This window comes from Leopardus geoffroyi, chromosome A1, assembly GCF_018350155.1.
Source record: "Leopardus geoffroyi isolate Oge1 chromosome A1, O.geoffroyi_Oge1_pat1.0, whole genome shotgun sequence".
NCBI lineage: Eukaryota > Metazoa > Chordata > Mammalia > Carnivora > Felidae > Leopardus > Leopardus geoffroyi.
The window spans coordinates 35,524,265-35,548,964 of NC_059326.1; the positions used below are offsets into that span (position 1 = coordinate 35,524,265).

The 24,700-nt window shown below is 39.3% G+C and overlaps 2 long non-coding RNA genes across 7 annotated transcripts in view; one reads left to right on the top strand and one right to left on the bottom strand.

Moving 5' to 3' along the window:
- The window catches only part of LOC123598296, a 157,107-nt gene extending 142,693 nt beyond the window's left edge, over nt 1–14,414 (bottom strand). For 4 of the 6 annotated variants that reach the window (XR_006712535.1, XR_006712528.1, XR_006712537.1 and 1 more), the window contains exon 1: nt 14,050–14,414. This is a non-coding gene — a long non-coding RNA (uncharacterized LOC123598296). The remainder of the gene's footprint in view (nt 1–14,049) is intronic. The other 2 variants (XR_006712532.1, XR_006712536.1) reach the window with 2 other exon arrangements.
- A 3,285-nt stretch (nt 14,415–17,699) lies between these two features.
- On the top strand, nt 17,700–22,221 carry LOC123610393. The gene is made up of 2 exons (XR_006718213.1): nt 17,700–17,803; nt 21,867–22,221. It is a non-coding gene; the product is annotated as an uncharacterized LOC123610393 (long non-coding RNA).
- Nucleotides 22,222–24,700: the final 2,479 nt, after the last annotated feature.

Below are 24,700 nucleotides of genomic sequence, written 5' to 3' on the forward strand. Positions count from 1 at the left end.
TGCCCAGCCCTTCCTCCAAGCCACTTAGCATTTAATAATGGCAACCCCTTCCTTCTCTCTACATCCCCAGGGTTGTGCTTACTGTTCTCGTTTTGTCTTTTCCTTTCTTCAGTACCTGTTAACAATAGATCTCAAACAATTCTTTGTTTCCATTTTTTGTTCTATTAAAATAACAAGTGTGTATTTTACCTCTAGACTGAACTCTGAGTGATATGTATACATTATGCAGCCTTCTTGGATTCCTCTTCAGACTCTATTCCAGGATCCCCTCTATGAATAATCTTGTGCCACAAACATGTTTTTTACCATCCCATTAGACATGGACATTTCTCAAATAACTTTGATCTCCATGACTACTGTTCATAGCCCTCTTTCAAAGAAACACTGGTCACCACATCTGATCTTTCCACTCATGACTGCTAGCCCTTTGGAAACAGACACATGCTTGTACCTGGGTGCTACCAACTGTTTCTCCTAGCTTCTTACCTCTCTGAAACAACACCTATAAAAGGTTCTTGAGTCAGCCTCACAACATAGCAGAGAAAATTGTTGAAACTAAAGATAGTAGAGATAGGTAGACAGAACTGTATGTATCATCATTATCACTTATTCTCCCTCTCTTCTGTTTCTCTCATCTCCAAGTCACTCTACAGAGGTTGTATTTTTTTTTTCAAATATCATTTTCATCTTAGCACTGCCTTCCTCAAGAATGATTCCCTACTGATACAGGTGTGCTGCTCTGAAGCGACACATGCACCCCAATGTTTATAGCAGCACTATCAACAATGGCCAAAGTATGGAAAGAGACCAAATGTGTCCACTGATGGATGAATGGATAAAGAAGATGTGGTGTGTGTGTGTGTGTGTGTGTGTGTGTGTGTATATATACACACACATATATATAGAATATACATATATATGTATATGTAATGTAATATGTAATGTATATGTATATGTAATACACACACACACACACACACACAAACAATGGAGTATTACTCAGCAATCAAAAAGAATGAAATCTTGCTATTTGCACTACATGGATGGAACTAGAGGGTATTATGCTAAGCAAAATTAGTCAGTCACAGAAAGACAAATATCATATGACTTCACTCATATGAGGACTTTAAGACAAAGAACAGATGAACATAAGGGATGGGAAGCAAAAATAATATAAAAACAGGGAGGGGGACAAAACATAAGAGACTCTTAAACATACAGAACAAACAGAGGGTTACTGGAGGGGTTGTGGGAGGGGGGATGGGCTAAATGGGTAAGGGGCATTAAGGAATCTACTCCTGAAGTCATTGTTGCACTATATGCTAACTAATTTGGATGTAAATTAAAAAAATAAAATTAAAAAAAAAATGATTACCTATTGCCTACCAAAACACCAGATCTAAACTTGTAACTTAGACCCTGGGTTTCATTAGGCTTCAGCCAGTTAGACTGACAGCATTTTATAGTCTTGAACTGACTTTGCCATTTTGTAGGTCTGATCATTGTTTTTCAAAAGACCTAGTAACCGCCTGTAGGAATAGACCTATTAAGGGAACGGGATATTTGGGAAGCTGACCTATGGTTCAGCCCATCTCACAGCAACACTCTGGAATATGCTGTACTGGGGAGAGAGAAGACAGGGAGCCAGAGTCTCCATAGATGTAGTAGAGGCCAAGAGGGAATCTCTCCAAAAATGGAGGAAGCTTCTTGGAAGAGCTTAATCCTTACCCTAGTTACATGCTGTCAGAAGCCACTGAACATCCTTAGGAGGATTCGAGGAGCAGCAAATATTTGTTCTAACCCTGAGGGTTATTATACCTCTATATAGAAGGCCATCGATATACAATAAGCTGTATCCTTTGCTTACATTTAAATACTTTGAAAATAACTTGGAATATTTTTCTTGTCTCAGTGGATATTTCCACCAACCACACCTACCTACCAGATTCACTGCCACAAAAAAGACCTTTTAAAAATTGCTTATTAAATAAATCTATGACTGGGGCGCCTGGGTGGCTCAGTTGGTTGAGCGTCCGACTTTGGCTCAGGTCATGATCTCACTGTGGGTGAGTTTGAGCCCCGCATCAGCCTCTGTGCTGACAGCTCAGAGCCTGGAGCCTGCTTCGGATTCGGTGTCTCCCTCCCTCTCTGTCCCTCCCCGCTCACGTTCTGTCTCTGGAAAATGAATAAACCTTAAAAAAAAAAAAAAAAAAAAAATTTTAAATAAATAAATAAATAAATAAATAAATAAATAAATCTATCTATGATAGCTACAATTTTTACCTGATTGTATGGTCACTCCTCAGGTTTCATCATATTATATGTTACTTACAAGGAAAATTATCTGTGCCTAATTTACAGGTGGCTCAGGCTATTTACATGATTTTAAGTAGCCAACTAAAAATAGAAAATTCAGTCAAATGTCTGCATTTTCGTCTACATGATATCAAATACCTATTTTTAAATACCTGCATCTTTGATGTATCTTATGGGTCAGCCAAAGAAAGGAAGATAATTAGGATGTGCAAAACATATTTATATATTTTAGTGTTCTTGCTGAATTTTTACTTGGCTAATTACGATTTTGCTTTAATGTTAAATATTATGGTTTTTTTTATATATAAGTTGACTTGGTACTAAATTATCTTTAGTTTTGATGTACCTATCATGACTTTTTAAGTATATTTACTGTCATTCATTTCATTAACTTTTTTCATTATTTATTTCTGAAGGATTTATGTCTTTAACTTAGTTTGATTTCTTAATGTTACAAACTTCCTTGATTTCAGGAATCTATAAAAATACTGAGTGCAAAATGAGGAATATAATCAAAAGAAGTTTTCTGTTACCTGATTTCACAAAAATATGAAGATTTGATGAACGGGATGGAAATGTGGTACTATCTATTCAAATTCATCAGTGGCATACATTCTGAGCTTCCCGTGTGGCACATTACAGGATCCTTTTAAATTCTTACTTCTTTCCATGAAATGAAATATGTTTACTATGCATATATCTCTGAAACAAACAGTTTTTCCTACTTGAATGTGAAAAGTATGCATCTCTTAATGAATCATCTGGAGGTGGTAAATGTGAATAGCAATGTATTTATGTTTGTGTAAATGTCCTTTAGCCCACACTGCTGGCCAAACTTCATGTTCAGCCTCATTTTATAGGCTGCTTTAAGAAAAAGAACTCTGAGATAAAGATAAATAAATAAATGGCAATCAATAGCACTTATTTCTGTTTCTATCTCCTTGGAACTCATCATACCTCATAGAATTGAATTTAAATACATTCTCTAATGACTAAAATACAACTCATTCCAGAAGTCTATTGGAACTTGCCTCCCCTAATCCTGCCTGGATACACTGAGAAAAAATCCAAACTCTTTTACCCTGACAAGGCCCCCACTTCATAAGTTGTCAGTGTCTTATTTAATGTATTATAGCCATACCAGTCTTTATGTTCCACGACTTGCAAGGCTAATTTCCCCCTCAGAACACTTACATTTGCTATTCCCTCTATTGGGAGGATGGTTTCCCCCAAATCTTTAGAAGACCAACTGCTTCTCATCATTCATGTCTGACCTCAAAGGATACCTCCTTGGAGAGGCCTTCTCTTAAAATGCTAACTACCCTCTACTTCATTTCCCTGGATCTGAGCCTTGATCTGTACCTGACATCATTTATTTGCTTGTTATCTACCTAGGGATGAGTCCTTGGCTAGCCTCATTCTTCCTACCTTGGGAGGTTTCTCCTCCATCTTGATCATCTAAGTTTGGTCCCTAGATTCTCTTCAGGTTTCTGGTCTATTCTCTCACTCTCTGCTGGAACCTGTCTAAAATCCTGAGCTGATTATGTTTGTCTCTGATCCCTTGTCTTCCTCCTACCAGAATCCTCTGTCTCAAAATTAGACATGGCATCCTATATCCTCAGATATAGATATAGATCCTTGTCTCCACAGAGGGGCCTTCCTGAAGCTTCTAATCTTTAAGAGACTCTTGCTATCATGGCTAAACTCACTAGGTCATAATTTTTAGCTCATACCTAGGAACTTTGATTGAACACCAACCTCCTTAAGAAACATGAAGATTATTCTCTTACTTCTCCAACATTCCTTGAGATTGTAAGTTCTCTTGATTCCTCAGTATTCCTTGATATTTTCAAGAACACCACTTCTAAAATGAATGATTTCCTATTAATCTTATCAAGTCACAAAATTAAGATTCATGTAGCTTAATGCAGGCAACACATGGTACAGGTAGTTGCATGAGCCTGGGTATAAATCCTAGCTGTGCCATTTCCTAGCCATGTGAACCTGGAGGTGTTTGTCAAGCTCTTTGAGACTTACACTCCTAAGTATAAAATGGGGGAAATGAAAGCATCTTCCTGAGAAGGTTGTTATTAGGATATGGTAAGAAAATGTGCCAGATATGCTCATTCATTCTATGTGAACATGCAGAATAATGCAATCCTAGGAGAGAAATCTGAAGCATATAACAAAACTACATGAGCATTCAACATCACACCTGTAAGTACACCTCCAAAAAGCATGACACAATATAGGTTCAAGGTTACTTGTCAAAGCTTTATTTATAATAGCAAAATATCAAACAATCACAGAAAACTCATTGACATAATCAAGTACTATGCATTTATGAAAAGAATGAGAAGTACTTCTATGAAGTGATATGGAAGGATTTTTATAATACATTAAATGAAAAAAAGCAAATGCAAAAGAATATTGTAATATATATCGCATTATATTTTATATAAAACCTTTATCATAAGACAAAATCAGAAATATATATCTATACACACACACACACACACACACATATATACACATACATATAAACATATGCATATATATGCAACTTATTTGCTTATTTTTACAAAATGAAATATAGGAAAGAGAAACCAGAAACTAATGAAAATAGTTACTCATAAGAGGTGGACGGGGATTAGGAGGAAAGATAGAAATAGGAAGAAGACTTCTGTTGGTAGATATTTTTAATGTAGTTTTGCCTTTTGAGCCATGTAAATGTTTTACATATCTAAGAATTAAATTTAAATTAAAAAAATAGACCAAAGGCAAAGCCTAATATTGAATACAGACAGACAGAAACAAATGAACTTAACTACATATCAACTTGATTATATAACCATGCAGAAAAGTAGTTTTTGCACACCGTAGTGTGACAACACACTTGATGAGAATTTACCAGATACTTCCAAATTGTGTGACTTTCTATAGGGCATTTGCCCTGGAATCTTCAAAAATATTAATGTTGTAATTGATAAAATAGGCAGGGGAGCTGTTCTGTATGAACAGAGACCAGAGAGACAAGATAACTAAATATATTGTGTGCTCCTTCTCTGGATCTTGAAATCAGCAAAAGAATAGCTATAAAGGACATTATTGGGACAATTGGGGGAAATTTGCATGTGGACTGTATGTTACAACATATTATTGCATCAACGTTAAGTTCCTTGGGTATGATCATGACAGGGTGTATGCTGAGGTATTTAGAGATGAGCTATCATGATTGTGCATGAAGTTTACTTTCATACTTTAGGCAAAAAGAAGGAGAGAGAGTGAGAGAAAAAGCAAATGTGCAAAACGTTCGTATTAGTCTTTCAACCAGTCTGTAGGCTTGAAATTTTTTCCAAGTAAAAAGTTTGGGAGGTAACCCCCAAAACAAACAAACTAAAAAAGATCTGTGCTTGCTAGCTATCACTTTCTCTGATTCTCCCAATCTGGGAGCCTGTGAGAAGGAAACCTGGGATAAATACATATGGCTGATAAATAAAAAAGAAATCATGTACTGGGATCTATTTTCAGCCCACTGAAGCATGTCAGTTGGTACTTTATTTATTCATTTCCCATAGGATTTGCCTAAACAAATAAAATTGCCTCCAACTTTAAAAAAGGAAGTGAGACTGTCTCCAAGCTTCCCTGGAAAGAAGCAGTTAAATCTTATCCTTATTTTACCTCCTTCTTATTTAGTGATGTGCCTTGGCAGAAACTCAAGGGGAGTATAGTTACAGCCAGCCTCTGGAAAAAACGCAGACAGCACTGCCTCTCGCTCTCCTGAATTACGCTGGGGGACACGCCGCCTCCAACCTGCCCATCTCAATTGTGGTGACAAAGCACCAGGCCAAGAGGCAGACCCCTGGGTAGTCAGGTCTATATTATTTCAGATTTTAAATACTAAAAAGGAGACAGAAAGCCTTTTCTCCCAGATCAGAGAGTGGGAAGTATAATTTACAATAGATTAGGCTCACCTTATCTGGGGGCCATTTAAAGATCTGTAAGCCCTTCCCTCTAAATTTCTGATACACAATTGACCTAACAAAACACCTTTAGACACTCCTAAATTATATACTTAAAAAAAAATCTTTTTCCCAGATATATAATATTTGCCCCACAAAACGATGAAATATTTGCCACTGGCCTTCTACTTTTCTTTCTTTCAAGGCTTAAAAGCCTATTTGATTTCTGTTGCCGAATTGTATCCAGGTACAGACAGACACCCTTTGTAACTGGTTAAAAGCTACAGAAAGGCTCTATTGAAACAAAATGCTGCTCATATCCCCATCCATGCCAGGAGGAACAAATCGCACAAAAGAACCTAAAGAAAACTGTTTTATAGTTACTATAGTGTTACATTAGCTGACAAGGGAGAGATGATTACATTTATAGATTTTTTTTTTATAGAGGCAGAATCTATATGCAGCTGAAGAATTATGTATTATCACCACTGGAATTTGAATTCAGCTAATGAGAACTAACAGCAAAGGAAGACTTCTGGCAAGGCTTCTTGGTCTTAGCCCTGTATATGGGCCATAAAATTAGGCTGCCTTGCCTCCCTTTGGGGCCACAATGCTGATCTGCAAATGTATTTCAAGATTCCACTTGTGCATCCATAAAAATATTAAAACATGCATCCTAAGCTAATTATGAAGTTGGAAGCTATTAATACCAAGCTATCAGTATAAAATAATACCTTATATTTGCATAGTGTTATGTACCTCTGTGCTTCAGAGCACAGACACAGAGATAATCTCACTTAATCCTGGGAACTCCATGAGGTAAATTGTGTGATTTCCACCACATAAAGCACCTGAACAAGACATGATCATTCTCAGTGCTGAAACTTTATGTCCACCATTCACCACAACTGGAAAACACTGCCTTGAGAGAAAGAGAAACAGGGAAACAGAGAGAGACTCAGCTCTGTTGTTTTACCAGCTGTGTGACTCTGGACAAATGACCAAACTTCTCTGAGCCTCAGTTTCCTCATCTGCAAAATAAGGGAAATAATAGCTACCTCTTAAGAATGGTGTAATAGTTAAATGAATTTAAAAGAAGTAACTTAGCACTCAAAAATTATAACTATTCACTCACTCATTCAACAAATATTTTTCTGTTTTTAGCAGGCGGTAGACAAGAAAAATATAGATCTAGAAGAAGCAAGGAATATAGGTATCCTATTAAGATACAGTGCCAACCTTCATGAAGCTTACAGACGTGGAGGAAGGTAGACACTTAAATAAACCATTAGAATGCAGTGTGATATTAAGGAAAGCAGGCCAGGGCCACCATATATAGTTTTAAAGGTTTTACACTCCACAATCCACGGGACAACCTTTATGTCACGGTGTATGTGAGCGATGACAACCCTAGGGGTGTGTAATGTGCCACCAGAGAAGCCATACACAGCAATCTTGCCAGTAACAGAAAAAAAGGTTAATTAAGGCTTCATTGAGGTGATAATGAATGTAGGTCATTCCAGAAAACAGAAGTTCATGAGAATGCATGAAATGAATGTGGAACTGCAAAACCACCAGTACCATAGTAGATACTGTGTATATAAGACAGAAAGATGAAATCGAAAAGATAAACAGAGACCACATGGTTAATGGCCTCGGAAACCATGCCAGAGAATTTGCATTTTACTCTTAAAATAACAAGGTGCTTTAGCCCAAATATGTGATTGTTGCCTTAACATATCTTCATTCCTTTCCATCAGCTCCCAGTTTTCATTTGGAGATACACATAGCTCTAGGAACTGTACAAACAGAATGAAACCCAAAAATGTTATTGATAATGCTAAAACAACTGTACAAGAAGATGTGTGGCTAAGAGGGGGGACAGCCTTAGAATAAAGTTGACACTGTGGCAGGCAGACTGAAGAGAGAGAAAGAAACCAGCCTCCCAATGACTATATTGAACCCTGGGTCTAACTTTGCCTGAAGTCCACCTACTTTGAGATCTTCAGTTACATGAACCAATAAAATTCTATTTATTGCCTCAACAAGTTTGGGTTCTGTTTTCTGTTACCTTCAAGCAAAAGATCTAGCTCTACCTCACACATGACTCTTCTCTGGACAGCCCCACCCAGGGTGATCTTCCTCCTTTTAACTCCTAAGATTCTAGCTCCCTGGATAATTATTCAGTCTTACAAATCCTGCTTTGCACCAAAGACGAACTTTTCATAAATGTGCATCTTCCAAATGGTTATAATCTCCAGGAATCCTGGTTTTATGATTTTTTTTTTTTTTTTAATAGCTCTCCTCCATGTAGTTCTGTGCTTTGTATGTAGTAATTACTCAAATAGCCCCTAGTTAGCTGAGTGCTCTTTCTGGTACACTGTACTGCCCACTTTGTTTCTGGTTCCCCATGTAAGAAACGCAGGCCTAGAAATTTCCAAAGGATTGAGAATACTTCTGTCTTGCAATGTTCAAAACTCTCCCAGCTTCCAGTTTTAGCACTGTCTCTGCATTACCAAATGGCTTGGAGAAGTCTCAACCTCTATGGGTCTCTTTCTACCTATAAAAACTTTCACAGAAATATCTGGAAAAGTCAGGATTAAAAGTCAAGATAGTTGGAACCTGTGAGGCACAAAGCTGGTGGAGGAAGATAACATCTGAAAGGAAATAACTTGTAGGAAGGAAGGTAGTTAAAGTACATTTTAGAGAAAGTGCAACTGATAAAGACATCTATTTAAGGAAAACAATAGGACAAAAGGGCGTAGCTAAAGACTTTGCACCAGAACCCATGATCCAATTAAATAAACTGCCCCCAAGTAAATGAATCGAATGTTGCAAACAGGTGTGATTCTGTTGTGTTTGTTATTAAGGCCCTTTACTCAGTAAATGTTCATCAACTGTCTATATTTATGAAGCTCTTTGATCAGTACTAGGAAGACAGCCATAAAAAGGATAAGCATCATCCTGCCTGCCTAAAGCTTAAGTTCTAGTGAAGGATACAGACAAGTCAGCCATCTATTGCAATACAGTATGATGAGTGCACTATTTAGAGGGCACATGGTTTTCTATGTCAGTGGGCATTTACATTTTCCCAGAAATACAAACTATAATGTGAGTGGCGCTCTGAATAAGAAATATAATGGGCATTACGGACTGAATGTTTGTGTCTCTCCCAAATTCACATGTGAGGCCTCAACCCCAAATGTGACTATATTCAGGGATAGGACCTTTATGAAAGTGATTAAGACCAAATGAGGTCAAAAGAGTAGAGCCTTAATCTGATAGGATTAGTGTCCTTATATGAAGTGACATAACTGGGAGAGCTCACACTCTCTTTTTACCATGTGGGCACACAGCAAGAAGGCAGCTGTCTACAAGCCAGTAAGAGAGATCACTGGAAACCAAGGCTGCAGACCTTTATTTTGACACTTCCAGGCTCCATAACTGTGAGAAAATAAATTTCTGTTCTTTAAGCCGGAGTCTGTGGTGTTTTGTTATGGCAGCCCAAGCAGACTAATAACACAGAGCGTTATAGGAGGATCTAACCCAATCTCAGGAGTTCATAGAAGCCCCCGCTAAGAGAAAACAAAATTTACTATGAGTTCTAAAGGATGAGTAAGAGTTAGCTAGTCAAAGGGAGAGGTGGCTGGGGGAAGGTATTGAGTGGAGATGGTTTCCGGGGGGAAAAAGAAGAGCGGGTGCACACTGAGTGGACTATAAAGTGGGAAGGGCACAGGACATGAAAAGACTAGCAGGGGCAGAGTCACAATAGGTCTTTTTCATAAACTTTCATCAGAAGTTTGGATTTTATCCTGATATCCATAAGATGCTATAATATTCCTAAGATATTAAAATTTAATAATAACTGGAATCACTTGTTTTATGTAATTTGCAAATTATCTCGAACGAAATTTCCATTTTTGCAGTTTTTCAAACATTTGCTCAGCACTACATGGTTAGCCTGCAGTGACATTTGTTTAATAAATGATGGGTTTAGGCCTTTTCTGAGGATATTATAATCCTCATCTTACCATCACAGTGTGCCCACGGTTCCAAATCAGAGAGTTTTTTTAATGATCTGTTATTGACATGGTAAAAGAGCCTTTCTCTAAAGCAATCCATATATCTCTGCCCTAAAATTCAGGTTTACGTTCAGGTTGCCGCCTAAAACTGAGCCCTTGCAGACCAGCCAACACAGTGCTGGATTTGTGAAGATCAAGTTTAAACCATCCAGTCTGGCCTCCAGAACAATTCTGTGTATTCCTGCACCTTCTGCAAGCTGCTGATCCTTGGATGAGTATTACCACTACCGTTTTACATTTTTCATCCTTCCGGAAAACAATAGCTAAACATCAGAGCATGAAATAATGTTTTGTTCAGGGGTCTGCCAAGCATGTCAGGTCAAATTCTCCTTTTTTTTGGCCTTCAAATTGTTTTGTGAACTCCCATAATAGCATTGCATCACATTTGGTCTTCAGGAAAACAGACTTTGAAAACAAGAGTTGATGGACCCTGACAGCCAGTTTCTTAGGTGTATCCTTCCAGCCACCCAAGCATGCCAGATAGTTACACTTTGACTTCAGGAGCCTTGACCCGCCTCCAAAGTCCTCCCATAGCACTATAAACTCAACAGCTTTTGGGAGTCCACTGTTTGCTGGACGGACGGACCTTAGTCTCAGTATTTGGGGAAGATGGCTAGCTCTCAGAAATCTTTACAATACTTTTCTTACTGTCCATTTCTTGTGGTGTGCATCTGGGGCACAAGGAAAAGCTCAGAGTGATAAAACTGAACACTAGAGCTACAGAATGAATAATGCTGACTCCAACCTCAGGTTGACAAGGTGGGAAAACCCCCACCCTAACCTGGCACCATTACTGATTGCAGCGGACAGCGAGAAGTCATTTGGAAAAAAGATGTTTCTGTGATCAATAATCTTGGAATATCCTATTCAGAAATATCAGGCTTGGAACTCATCAAGAGAATCTTCGTGAGAAAGCAAGGAGACTCCCCAATTGCTTCACAGATAGAGCTGTGTCATTCAACCCATCTGAAACTCTGGAGGAAAATCAGACAGTGCAGGTGGGAAGGACCAACTCACCCAGATTCTTTACCAGTCTTTGTGTAAGGATCTGTGGTTGCTTTGGCCAAGTCATTGGATCTATTTCACATAGAAATGATATTAAATGCATACCCTGCCAGAATAGCTATTATCATTTCTAATGCTGTATTCATTCTGCTAATATCCTTACAGGGTCTCCTCTTTCCTTTTGATGAGTTATCAGCCCTTCCACCGATGTGTGCAAGGAAGCAAAGCAGACAGGTTTAGGGTAGAGGAAGAAGCTGAACGGGTATTGAATTGCTAAAGAGGCAGAACCTACAGGGAGCTCTGAGCTGGCCTGACCCTTCAGAGTTTTCCCATATTAAGGCAGGGAGGCAGAGCTTTAGACTGAAATTGACATGCTATTGGGTGATGGCTGCTCCAGGAGAGGGTCATGACCTTAGGGAATGCAGCTCCACAGGCAGAGGGCAATCCCTGGGAGGGCTCAACTGTAAGACTTCAGCAGTGACACCCCCAGAATCTGGGGAACGAGTGACTTGGACTAGAAGGGGGGCATGGATGGTGCCACACAGCATTCACCATACCCTCTCCAAAAATGTGAGGAGCAGCCCTTCCTAAATTCTGGTGGTGCGTTAGGGGACTGTTCCAACAGACTCCTGTTTCCACGCCTCCAAAAGTATCTAAGGCAGGTCTTAGGCCAAGGGTCTTGTGATGTTCAGTTTGCAAAACTTAACGCAGTGCTTTGATAGGTTTAACTAGATTATGTGGGTTTCTTTTTAAAGAAAGGGAATTTCTAATACTAGCCTCTAATTTTTCTTGCTAGGTTTTAATTGCAAATGCACAGTATTTCAGCTACATTTGGGTCCGATCGATTTTTGTCCACCATCCAAGAAGTCTTACAGCCATTGTTTGTAAGAGAAAATGTATATTGAGTTCCAAAAGCTCAAAAGAAGTCTTGGAACAGTGCCCAGGTGGGGCCGGCCACACAGGTAATGGCTGCAATGAGCATGTTACAATTGTCAAACCCTTCAAACACACATAGGGAGAGCATTACACCATTAAAAGCAGAAGTTGCCTTTTAACTGTGCCTAGTGCAAACTGACGCTGGAGGGCAAAATACTGTTCTCATCAATTTGTTTCCAACAAATAAATCCAGTATCACACACTCCAAAACAAGGTAGGCTGTTTCCACAGATCACACATTTTAATGGAATCACACTTCATTTCTGGAACAAGCACATCTTGTCCAGGCAGCTCAGCTGTCATTACAAGCAGGATCTGGTCACCGCTCCTTCTATCCCTAGCATTATCCCTGTTTTACTGGGGAGGAAACTGGCAAGAGGCTTGTAAGTGACTTAGCCCCAAACGAGAGGTCAAGTCTGCAGCAGGCAGCTCATGAATTCAAGGCCTTCCCGAGCCTCCAGGCAGGTTTGGCTTCCTACCTCCGCCTGGACTCTCTCCCAGCTGAGGGGCCTGAAATGTCCCTATAACTCTCCTTGGCTCTTTTACCTGTGAAACAGGCTGGAAACAGCCATTCCCAGGAAAATTCAGTGTTCATTCACTAATCAAAGAAGAAAAACCCGTTCTCAAGGGGGACACAGAATTGAGCACCGTTTCTGAGGAGTGTCTTATTTTCCTCCTGGGGAGGGGGGTCAGAATTCTGAGGTTTGAGACCCTTTGGTTCCTCTGACAACAATGTTAATAATCACACCAGTTTTCCCCTGGCATGGTGGCACCACCGAGTAAAGCCCAGTGTAGGAGATGTGCCCAGTGCAATAACGCCAGTTAAATAAATACCGTTCATTGCTTCCCAACAGTCAAGGAGCTTAAAATCCTGTCAATTCATCCCACGTGAGGGAGATTATGTGATTTACATGTTAAAGTGCCCCTGTGGTTTGATTTGCATAGCAAAGACTTTGGGGGCACGGAAACAAAGGATCAGTGTGCATGACAAGAGTGCTATTAGCATAGAGCATTCCGATTTTCAGACAGCCCAGCCTGGCAAACAATCCGGCACCTTCACCACACCCCTTGAGTTTATAGGATTTGACAATTTCTCAAAGACAATAAGGAAAGGGGTTAGGGAGTTGGGGTGTGGAAAGAGGTTTACTAGAAAGGCTGTCTTCCTAAGCACAATAATTAGTCTTTCCCTAAAGGGCTCCCCTTCTCCCATCACCTTCCCACCCGCCCCCCTCTGATATTCATTCCAAGGAAGAAATATGATGCCTAATAATAGTGGCAGAGATCAACCACAACCATTTTGAACGCTGGATAACACAGCCAGTAGCTCTACCCTCATCAGCACAAAAGCGTGCACACACACACACACACACACACACACACACACCCTGAAATGTATTTATTTGTATCTTTGTTTCTTCATTTATTTCTGTACTATTGACCGAGCAGTACCTAATGTAAAGAACACTGGTTAGGAAGTTCAGGGCTTGGCTTTAAGTCCTGACTTTACCACATTCGTTATCTGGACAAGTCACCTAATTCCTTCCTCTACAACTCAATTTTCTCCTAAAATGGAAGATGGACCAGAAAAGCTCTAAGATCCCTTCCAGCACTAGCATAAGAGAGGCAATCCAGTGCACAGTTTCGTTAGACAAACTGAACCACAGGAACTGGGGGCCAAAGCCAAAATGAGTGCCCCAGAAATCCCACCTTAAAGTTGTCAACTGTCACTTCAAGAGTTTGTCACTTACCTGCCCCCAGCAAGTCTCTCAGTCTGAAAAGGTCAACAAATGTGTCTTGAGCTGTTGGGAGACTGAATATACTGCTCTAAGTGAAAAGCATTTTGCAAATTATATATGCAATACACTGTTACTATGTGTTAACTCCAATGAGACTGAAAACCCAAATATACTAATGGTAGGGAAAAATCTTATAAGATGGCTGACAGGACTGATAGGGAATTTCCAGTCCCCGACTAAAAACTCCCCTTCCGGGTTCTTGTTCCTATCCCGCTTGCCAAGCCCGCCAAATTACTACTAATGCGGAATGCGGAAGTAACAGACTATAAATTGTTGCCTCTGCTTGCGCCCGCCGGGGATTCAGATCTCTGGAGAGTGATCTCTGAGCTCGCCCTCCTGCCTTCCCATCCCAGGTGCCTTTTGGTTCTTCCGCCAGGTGATCCAGGCCAGGTTCCGTAACACTAACATCAGGATGTTGTGAAATAGTCCTTTAAACCTATTGGTTTTCGGGTGAAGGATCGAGGGGTGGGGCAGGGAGTGATTCTGCACCCCCTAAGATATTTGGCAATGTCTGGAGATATTTTTGATAGCTACAACTGGGAGCAGCGGCGGAGAAATGCTGCTGGTATCTACAGGAGAGTGGTCAGGGGTGCTGCTAAATGTTCTGGAAGGCAGGACAAGTCTTAGGCAATAAACAATTATCCTGCTAGGGGCGCCTGGGCAGCTCAGTCAGTTAAGTGGCCGACCTCGGTACAGGTCATGACCTCATGATCTGTGAGTTCAAGCCCCGCCTGCGCTCTGTGCTGACAGCTCAGAGCCTGGAGAATGCTTTGGATTCTGTGTCTCTCCCCCGCTCCCCGCCCCTCCCCAACTCCTGCTCTGACTCTCAAAAATAAATAAATGTTAAGAAAAATTAAAAAAAAAAAAAGAATTATCCTGCTCAATTCTAAGCCTAATACTCAAATATCATCCTAAACAATAGCTGTCTGTTTTCCCAGGGAAGAAAACAGGTCTAGTCGGTATGAACAAATGATATTTAGATACCATGAATACCTAGACTATGGCCCTGTGACAAAGCCCCAGACAAAAACAGGTTCCCTCTGAGATTTCATCATCAAGCTCTTGGCCACAGGGACTCGGATGGAGGCTGTCCTCTAACCCAAAACCCCATAAATAGAAGTGCAGAAAGATTATAAGCACGCTAATAACTCTACAAAATGTGTGCTCTCTTTTTTATTTGGGGTGGAGGGAAGAAAATCAAATCTCCAAAACACAGTTATTGTGTATAATTAACTAATGGGAGTCGGGGAAAGAATGTATGAAGAATATATGATGCATCATTTATACTGAGGGCTGAACTCTGATTCTGCGTGTGTTTCATTTCCATGCAGTTAAGTACACAGTTCATTCTCTCTAGAAATCTACTGATCTAAAGATCTTCTCTGAACATACGATGTAAAGGAATAAAATATCTGCTATAATTGACATTCTTTTTAGTTACACTTTTAAAAAAAAATGTTTATTTTTGGAAGAGGGGCAGAAAGAGAGGGGGGCAGAGGATCTGAAGTGAGCTCCTTACTGATAGTAGAGAGCCTGAGGTGGGGATCAAATGCACAGAGCCACGAGATCATGACTTGAGCCCAAGTTGGACACTCAACCCACTACGCCACCCAGGCGCCCCTCTTGTTATTTATTTATTTATTTATTTATTTTTTAGGCATTTAATCACTAGCTAGGTGTTACAGACTTTGAAGCATGAACAGTTCTACTGGGTATCTGTTGAGCATTCTGGAATGCTTCTTCTTACTACCCAGGCTGAACAGAGAACGTGATTCTGTAAGATCTTCAATGGGTTCATACTTTCATTCTCCAACATCTCCAACCTTAGATGGAGAAAAATAAATTATGAAACGCGAAACTCTTATTTCACATTTAAATGCCAATGTTTTGGTTTCAAAACAAAAAATAACTGTAAATGCATTTCTGTTATTTCTCATCATGTACCCATAAAGAGGGTGTTACAATAAATGGGGAAACAAAATTGTAAGGAATAAGAAAGCTTTGAGGGTAGGATTAGAACTCAAAATCTTTGTTTAAACTCATGCCAACAATTCTGTAAATGCAAGTTACCTTCTCTATACTTTGTCCTTCAACTCAACAGCCTCCTGTTCCACGTTATGCCAATGTGTTCCCTAAATGGCTTTTTGAATAACAGTGACTTGGGAAGCAAAAGCATTGCTACACTGGACCATTTCGTCTTGACTTGTCTTGTTCAAACCAGATTTCAGGCCTTGAGCCTGGTGTTAAGGTCTCTGAATCCTGACACCTCTGACCTGAGCTGACAGTTCTTTCCTTTACCCTCCTGAAATGTTAGTGGGGCACTGGCACTGACTCTCTCCACTGAGATAAGAGCCTGGCAGTGAAATAGCATAGTAGAGGTGAGACCCTTGTAAAACACAGAGCAAAGGCATAATAGTTTTAAGGTGAACCAAGGTCACTGCTCCTGAGAGCTCAGTGAAAAGGCATTGACAACACCTTCGGAAACCCTGGTTTTGTAGTGCATTGGTAATTGTGGTGTCTTTGAGAAGAAGTAGCTGTTTAAGGTATATGCAGATAACATTCCAGATTTTTCCTGTGCCTGAGTATAAACTTGGCACTTTTAAAAATGGCATAAAATCTGTCAAGTCACCCGGGTGCCATTTTTGAAATTACTACTACAATGAACTAAGTGGTGCCTCTCAGGATTTACCCCATGTTCAAAAACTGTTCATATAATTAAAGGATAAAGCCATTTGATAAAACCTTAAGAATAATTTAGGTCCTAGAAGAATCCATCTATTTTGGGCCCGCTTTTGTCCATGTACTTCCCCTAGGACCTAAGTGAACTCTGAAATTTTCTAATTAACAGTTTATTGTATGAAATTCTTACAAGGTATTATTCTCTTTCCATCCCTGAACATGCACACACACACATACACATTTCCTTTGTAGAGTTTACTTTTGAGGTTTCCGATGAAGGACAATCCCAGTTTCAGAAGGGGCTTTCTGGTCTGAGGCAGAGAGAGAGGAATGCAAAGGTGAACAGATCAGGAGGTGCTGTCTCAGAACCTATGGATTATTTTCATTTAGGATAGGTAGAGACAGAAATAACTAAAGGCAGAAGGAAGGAGGGTTTATTTTCTACAGACTTGTATATGTTTAAACTTGAGGAGAAATTCTCAGCAGTGCCTGGATTGGTTGATCTTAAAGAAGTGGCCAAGGAACTTTCCCTGAGAAAACAGTAGTTATCCCGGCTAGGATTACCTGAAGTGGGTGGCATTGTTTGCATTCTGGGAAGGAAGAGCCTCAAAGCCAAGCTCCTGGGATATCCATCTCCTAGAATGACAAAGAGCTAAAGGGGAAAACGTCATCAGAGAAAAAAACAGTGCTTATTCAAAAATATTTCCAGAGGCCTTGCATGCTCCAAGGAGTATAGACTAAACATTTTTTTCTTTCACATGAAGAGGAAATTGAGCCAGTCACACTGTTGGAAGAGCTGTGTGACAAAGGAAACTCACTAGGATGTGAGCAAGTACAGCAGTTACCCTCATCAGAGGTTTCAGTTCCCCCGCGAGGACCTTGACCCGGAAGCAGATGATCCTCCCTTTACATAGCGTCAGAAGGTCAATAGTAGTGTAATGCTATGTCGGTCACAGTGCCTGTGTCATTCCCCTCGCTTCATCTCATCACGTAGGCATTTTTGTCATTTCACATCATCACAAGAAGGGTGAGTACAGTACAGTAAGATATTTTGATCGAGAGGCCATATTCACATGGCTTTTATTACAGTAATTTTTATGATTGTTCTGTTTTCTTATTAGTTATTGTTGTTAATCTCTTACGTGCCTAATTTGTAAATTAAACATTATCAGAGGTATGTATAGGAAAAAACATAGTACATATAGGATTGAGTACTATCGGCGGTTTCAGGCTGGAGGTCTTCGAACGTATCCCCCACGGATAAGGAGGGAAAGCAGGACTTACAATATCCTCTGGCATAGTTTGTGATCTCTGTCAGAAAGTGAGGAGTTTGGGGAAAAGTGATGCAGCAAACATTCCGATGGTGTTTATCTCAGGACAGAAGAAAACAATGTGTCTGAGACCACAGCATCAGGGAATACACTGCCTCACCCTTACTTGGGTTTTACGTTGAAAATGATAAGCAATATGCCATTGGACACAAAACCACTTGAAAATAGAATTAAGCAAACTTAATAAACATAAAAAGGTAAGATGGTATATCATTATTTTAGTTCCCTTTGCTAGTAACTTATCCAATATGGTTCTCTTTGTTCCTCAAACCTATGACTTTCCCATGGATCAAAACAAAGTCTTCTTAAAAAAAAAAAAAGAAAAAAAAACCCTAAAAAATTTATTTAAACATAAAAATTCTGATATATGCTTGTTTAGTTGACTCAGTCCCCATCCTGATATTAAGTCTATGTTACACTTACACTCCCCTAGTGAAATGTTTAAGATAAACAATGGTTAATAAATTTTTCAGGCTTATCTGGGAATAGTCACCCTTTTCCCTCTGTCATTTCACTTACTGCATTTTTCCACATAAGGAACACCATATCTAAACAATCCATTCTAAAAATAAACAAAGCTCTGTGGGTGGCTGATCTGAGATTGTGCCTGAGATTTATCTTCCTATCAGCCCTAATCTGTGTTGCCTTCCAGTAGCATTTCTTCCCCAGCCTCAAATGGAAGGCACTCACCTAGGAAACGACAATCTATCTTTCAATTTTCCCAGAAGGTTCTTTCTCAACATGAATGTTTCCATGAGTTGTTTGTATCCCGTTGACCATAACCCTATTACCTCGACTGGGAACAGATGTTGGTATGTTGTGAGAAACTAATATTCATCTCAAAAATTTCATTTAGATCATTGTACATGAACACCTAGAGATAAATGCAGGGCTAAGGTAATAGAATACAAGAACATGAAAAAAAATTCAGAAGTAGCTTATTCTTGCTATGCATTTTATCTTCTGGAAGTAGAAGCAACACACTTTGCCAAAAATTGATTGAGAATTAATTAGAAAATTCTCTGACCTAAATCAAATGATAAATTATGTGAAAATAGAATTTTTTCTACACTGCAAAATTGTACTTTCCTGGTGATATCTGTTTTATTATGTAGTGTTATATACATTTTTAATGATATTCTATACTAATCAACAGCATTTATTTTATATACATGTTTAGTTCAATTTTACTTATAAGGACACTTAGGATTCCAAACATTCAGTTCTATGTAAAATTCTCATCTTCATGTGCTGCCCAGTAGTGACTGACAATGTTAAATCTTTTCAGAAGTTAAACAAATAATGGTGAATTTTTTAGTTATGATTAAAGTGAATGGGAGTACCTAATACATATTGACCAACACAGGGAAATTTTTGGAAGGTTCAGTAACAAGTGCTGTGCTACCAGACTGTGGTCTTAGACATCTACCAAAGGACATTCATTATTCAAAGCCAGGAAAGATTAATAAGGCCACAAAAGGAACAGCGTGTGACCATTACTCAAAAAGGATATTTGAATTTAAGTACCAAAAACTTGAATAGGACATCTGACAAGGGAAATTTTAAAGCAAGCTTTAGGATGAGAAAAATCCTAAGGAGAGGCCAAAGATTAATACTGGCCATCCTGGGTGGGAGTCATTTTTTCTACCTCAGAGATTCATATTTCAAACTCATCATTGGTATGACTCCAGTTCATTTACCCCATCACTGTCCTGACTTTTGAGCTATTAAAAAGAGATTTTGAAACTTGGAATAAGTGAAAAAGCGTCAAAGAAAAGCTCAGAATCTCTTAGTAGGATTGTTTCAATTTAGCCATGCTGTTATCAGTATGGGGTAGTGATAACTCAAATAAAGACTAAAGGTGTTTTTCCTCACCTGCACTTTATAGGGGCCTAGCTGGTAAAAATACTCATGAAGAACATAAGCATCCGAGCCATACTTACGTGGCAGAGACTTATGTCATAGAAATTAATTTTTTAGAATTATATCATAGAAGGGACCTGAGATATCTGATAAAACTCCCTTATTTTACAGGTGAAAAAAATCAAATTTGGAGAAGCGGACTTATTTTCTAAGTATACGTAGCAAGTCTGTGGGAGGCTGTTAAGATTGAGGGTGAAGGGCTCGGGAATTGTACTGCTTGGTGGGCATCCTAGCTTCATCACTTGGTGGTCATGTGACTAAATCACGTTCTTGGTTTTGGTTTCAATCTCTTCATCCGTAAAACTAACATGATAATAGGGTAGAAGCCCTCTTATTCAATGCAATAAAGACAAGTGTATCAAAATGTCAGTATAAGCAGTGATTCACTATAAATATAAACACTAAATTATGTATTTAACCTCATATTTGTATGTGTATGTATATATTTAATCTATGAATCCAAACCTAATATATATTATATTAATAAAAATCATATTTTATGAATATTTTTGTAAATATAATATATTTTTTATATTTTAATATGTTGTATATTTTATTATTATATATTATATATACTATATGTGTATGTGTATTCATTTACTCATCTTCCATGTAGGACCAAGGTCTTTTCTTTGAGTATGGACCCTCTGATTGGGTTTCTAGTCATCCATAAAGCTTTCATTCCTTTAAAGGAGAGCAAAAATTTTAAAGATATTTATGAGTCAATCTAAGCACAGGGTTCTTCTAGATTTTTACAGTTTCCAAATTTGTACTGGTCATCTCACCTATACCTAACTCAACAGCCTTTTTAAAAACACATCATATTGATTGAATCCTTCCAGTGCATTTAACTTTGTTTTTTTTAAAAAATAACCTTTCGGGGCGCCTGGGTGGCGCAGTCGGTTAAGCGTCTGACTTCAGCCAGGTCACAATCTCGCAGTCCGTGAGTTTGAGCCCCGCATCAGGCTCTGGGCTGATGGCTCAGAGCCTGGAGCCTGTTTCCGATTCTGTGTCTCCCTCTCTCTCTGCCCCTCCCCCGTTCATGCTCTGTCTCTCTCTGTCCCAAAAATAAATAAAACGTTGAAAAAAAAAATTTTTTTTAAATAACCTTTCGTCAATTGAGATTCTTATTTCATTGAATTGTGTTGTATTTAATGAAAATATGCAAGTGCATTAACAGGTGCAACTGTTAGAGTCAGATGTGGTTCCATACACCACTGACTCTTGATAATGTACACCTCAACTTGAGGGAGCAATGGTGATCAGCTTCCTGGAGACGGAGGGTACCCTGGAACTGTTGATGTACCATCAGTGTGGCAGTGTGCTTTACAGACAGAATGCAGAAAGCCAAGTAGTCGTTTAAATGCAGGTTGTTAAGGAAGCTTTTACTGAAAGCTCACTGAACAGTGGCAACACACGTTAGCTATTAATATACAAGTTTAGAACTCGTTTTTCCTGACTTCTTGTCAGGAGACAGATTCCCGTATGTAGATATTTTTTTTTCTTCTACATATTTTTTTTCCCCATTAACATTCAAAATTCACTTTTACTCTCTATTTGGCTGCACTAATAAAAATTAGCAGTGGAATAAGTGTTTGTTGCAACAGTAAAGACTGGTGATCAATTCTAGAGTTATGCTAAATATACTCCCAATGATATAAGACAATTATTTTTATGTTTTTAATAGCTGGCTTCTACTTTTCTCACTATTAAGATGCATATAGTTTAAACATCAAATGGTGGACAACACTGATTCTAATATGCACTTTTTTTTTCATTTTAATATCTTTGAAATCTGGATGCCTTCGTACTGTCGGTGACATCTAATAATTACAGGGGACCAGGTGGCAGTCATAACACAGTGACACTGCCTGCATATTTACACTCCTTAAAAGTACCAACATCAAAATTCAAAAGTGACAGCAACTTGGAAGAGAATCACAGAATCAATAGATCAGTCTTTTGAGGAATGCTGCATCACCAGTGCTCTCAATGGCATAAAGAACACTATTGCATGGAAAAATACAACTACCAACAACCTGAATTAAAGTAATTCAAAAGAACTTGAAATTTTAGGAATACTGTATCCAATGTCACTTACATTTTGTTGGTCATGTATGCAAATGAGTGATATATGATCACGTACGATGCATGATCAGTATGATTAAAAATATTATGTCAAATAAATATACAAGAGCTTTTTCATTAATATTGTGCAAAGGTGATTTCTGACAATGCTGGAGTAACTGGTAGCAAAGGTAGCACTCCCATCATAAACAAGCATAACACTGGGACAAACATATGAGACAACTGTGTTCAGGCATTGGACCACAGCAGTGTGCAGCTGGGATCCCTGAGAAAAAGAACACACTATGCATGTCTTATGATTACTCTGCTGTCCGATTGGGAACACATTTTTTGACTACAGTGCAGTGAGCTGGAGTCCAAGCAGCTCACAGCAGTTCATCTGAGCTGGAAAGACAGAGATAGGGTTGGGGCAGCCGAAGCTGTTGAAATCCACAGGGCCGAGACCCCAGAGGTGGATGCTGCACAGACAGAGGGCTCCACAGGGCTGAGATGGGCTTTCTCATGAGTCCTTGACCACTAGGTATCATTATGAAAAATCTGAATCTTGACCCCTGTCTCACACCATAAACACAAATTTATTTGGTAGCAATCATACCTAAATTTAAAAGTGAAAACAATAAATCTCTTAGAAGAACATATAAAAGAAAATCTTGGTAAACTTGATTGGCAGAGATTTCTTAAACAGCACATAAAAAGCACTAACAATAAAAAGAAAATTGATAAATTGGACTTCATCGAAATGAAAAATCTCTGCCAGGGCTGGGATTAGGGCGAGGCAAGCAAAACCAAAGCATGCAAGTTCAGAGTCAGATTCTGTCTTTATTTAAAAGTTTGATATTTTGTCCACTGTGATTTTTAATATTAATGCAGATGTTTAAAATAATGGATTAAAGTATTATTTATCTCATTTATCTTGATTACTCAGTTTTGGGGCATTGCTCTAAATTTTGTGCTTAAGGCAAATGCTTAACTTTCCTCACCCTGTCCTGGCCCTGATCCTTCCTAAATTCTGAGCTGTGTATCCTGAAGTCAGTGGAACCTACAGGCCCTGTTTTTCTTCTCCCTCCCTGCTCTTAGCCTGAAACCTCTTTCCAGTCAGCAAACTGGGACAATTATAGAAAACACCTCATTTGTTTTCCTTCTCTCAGGAATCACTCTCATGTTCTGGGTGTGGTCGAATGCTTGACTCTCATTGTTTCATATATCTTATCCAGTAATCTAGTTGTTTAAGGAGGGAGGGCAATTAAGGTCCCTATAATCCATTATTGCTGGAAGCACCAGTACTTGCAAGAGTTTTGCAGTGTATTTTTGTCTACAGCATTTGTACCTTTTTTTTTTTTTTTCAACGTTTTATTTTATTTTTGGGACAGAGAGAGACAGAGCATGAACGGGGGAGGGGCAGAGAGAGAGGGAGACACAGAATCGGAAACAGGCTCCAGGCTCTGGGCCAACAGCCCAGAGCCTGACGCGGGGCTCGAACTCACGGACCGCGAGATCGTGACCTGGCTGAAGTCGGACGCTTAACCGACTGCGCCACCCAGGCGCCCCAGCATTTGTACCTTTAAAGTTCAGTGACCGTGGCAAGCTCCTCACTCTACCCCAATTTTTACTGGTTTGGAAGAAGTTCATCAAAATTTTTCTAAAATTATTATAATTTTCAATCTATGTTAACTTTTGACAATGGTCTGGTGTCCATTTATTTTAGCACACTGATGTATTTTTAAAGCCTAAAAATATTTGGTCATTACTTGTAAGAATGCTATGGGAAGTACACTGAAGTCATATACAAAGTGCAAGTGTGTGTCACATGACTGTAACGATTCATGATGAAAGATACTGGGAATTGATGGGTTCCTTGAATGACAAAAAATTGTTTCCATCTCCTTGGTTTGTAGCGGTATATTCTGTTTGCATGAGGGATGCTAGACATATGGAGAACTTCTAAGAGATTTAGTTTACTTTTCTTTGTTGCTACACGAACTTTAAAAGACGTTTTATGTTTATTCCCAGTTCATGTATAAGGTATATGTTCTGGAAGCCTGGACTCGACTCAGAGATGGAAGGTCAGTTGCTCTCAGACTGTGCATCACTAGGGTAGAATCAGAAGACGGGGTGGGAGGGACGCTTGGGTGGCTCAGTTGCTTGAGTATTCCACTTCAGCTCTGGTCATGGTCTCACAGTTTGTGAGTTTGAGCCCCACGTCGGGCTCTGTGCTGACAGTTCAGAGCCTGGAACCTGATTCAGATTCTGTGTCTCATTCTCTCTCTGCCCCTCCTCTACTTGTTCTCGGTCTCTCTATTTACAAAATAAATAAATGCTAAAAAAAAAAAAAAATTAGAAGAGGGGGTGGGAATGATGAAGAGGAAGAATGAAAATTCACGTTCATGGCCATGGGGTAGAGACCAGAGAAGCCAGCCACAGGTAGAGGGTCTAGAGTAAACAGCAGGAGGACAGAGGCGGTGGCTGTGTATGAGAGTGGATAGAATACCTCTGCATTAGTGGGCACTTACTTTGTCCAGAGGGACAGATCATTTTCATTCTGTTGTGATCAGCCACATGCACTTCCTAGGAGAGCAAGGTAA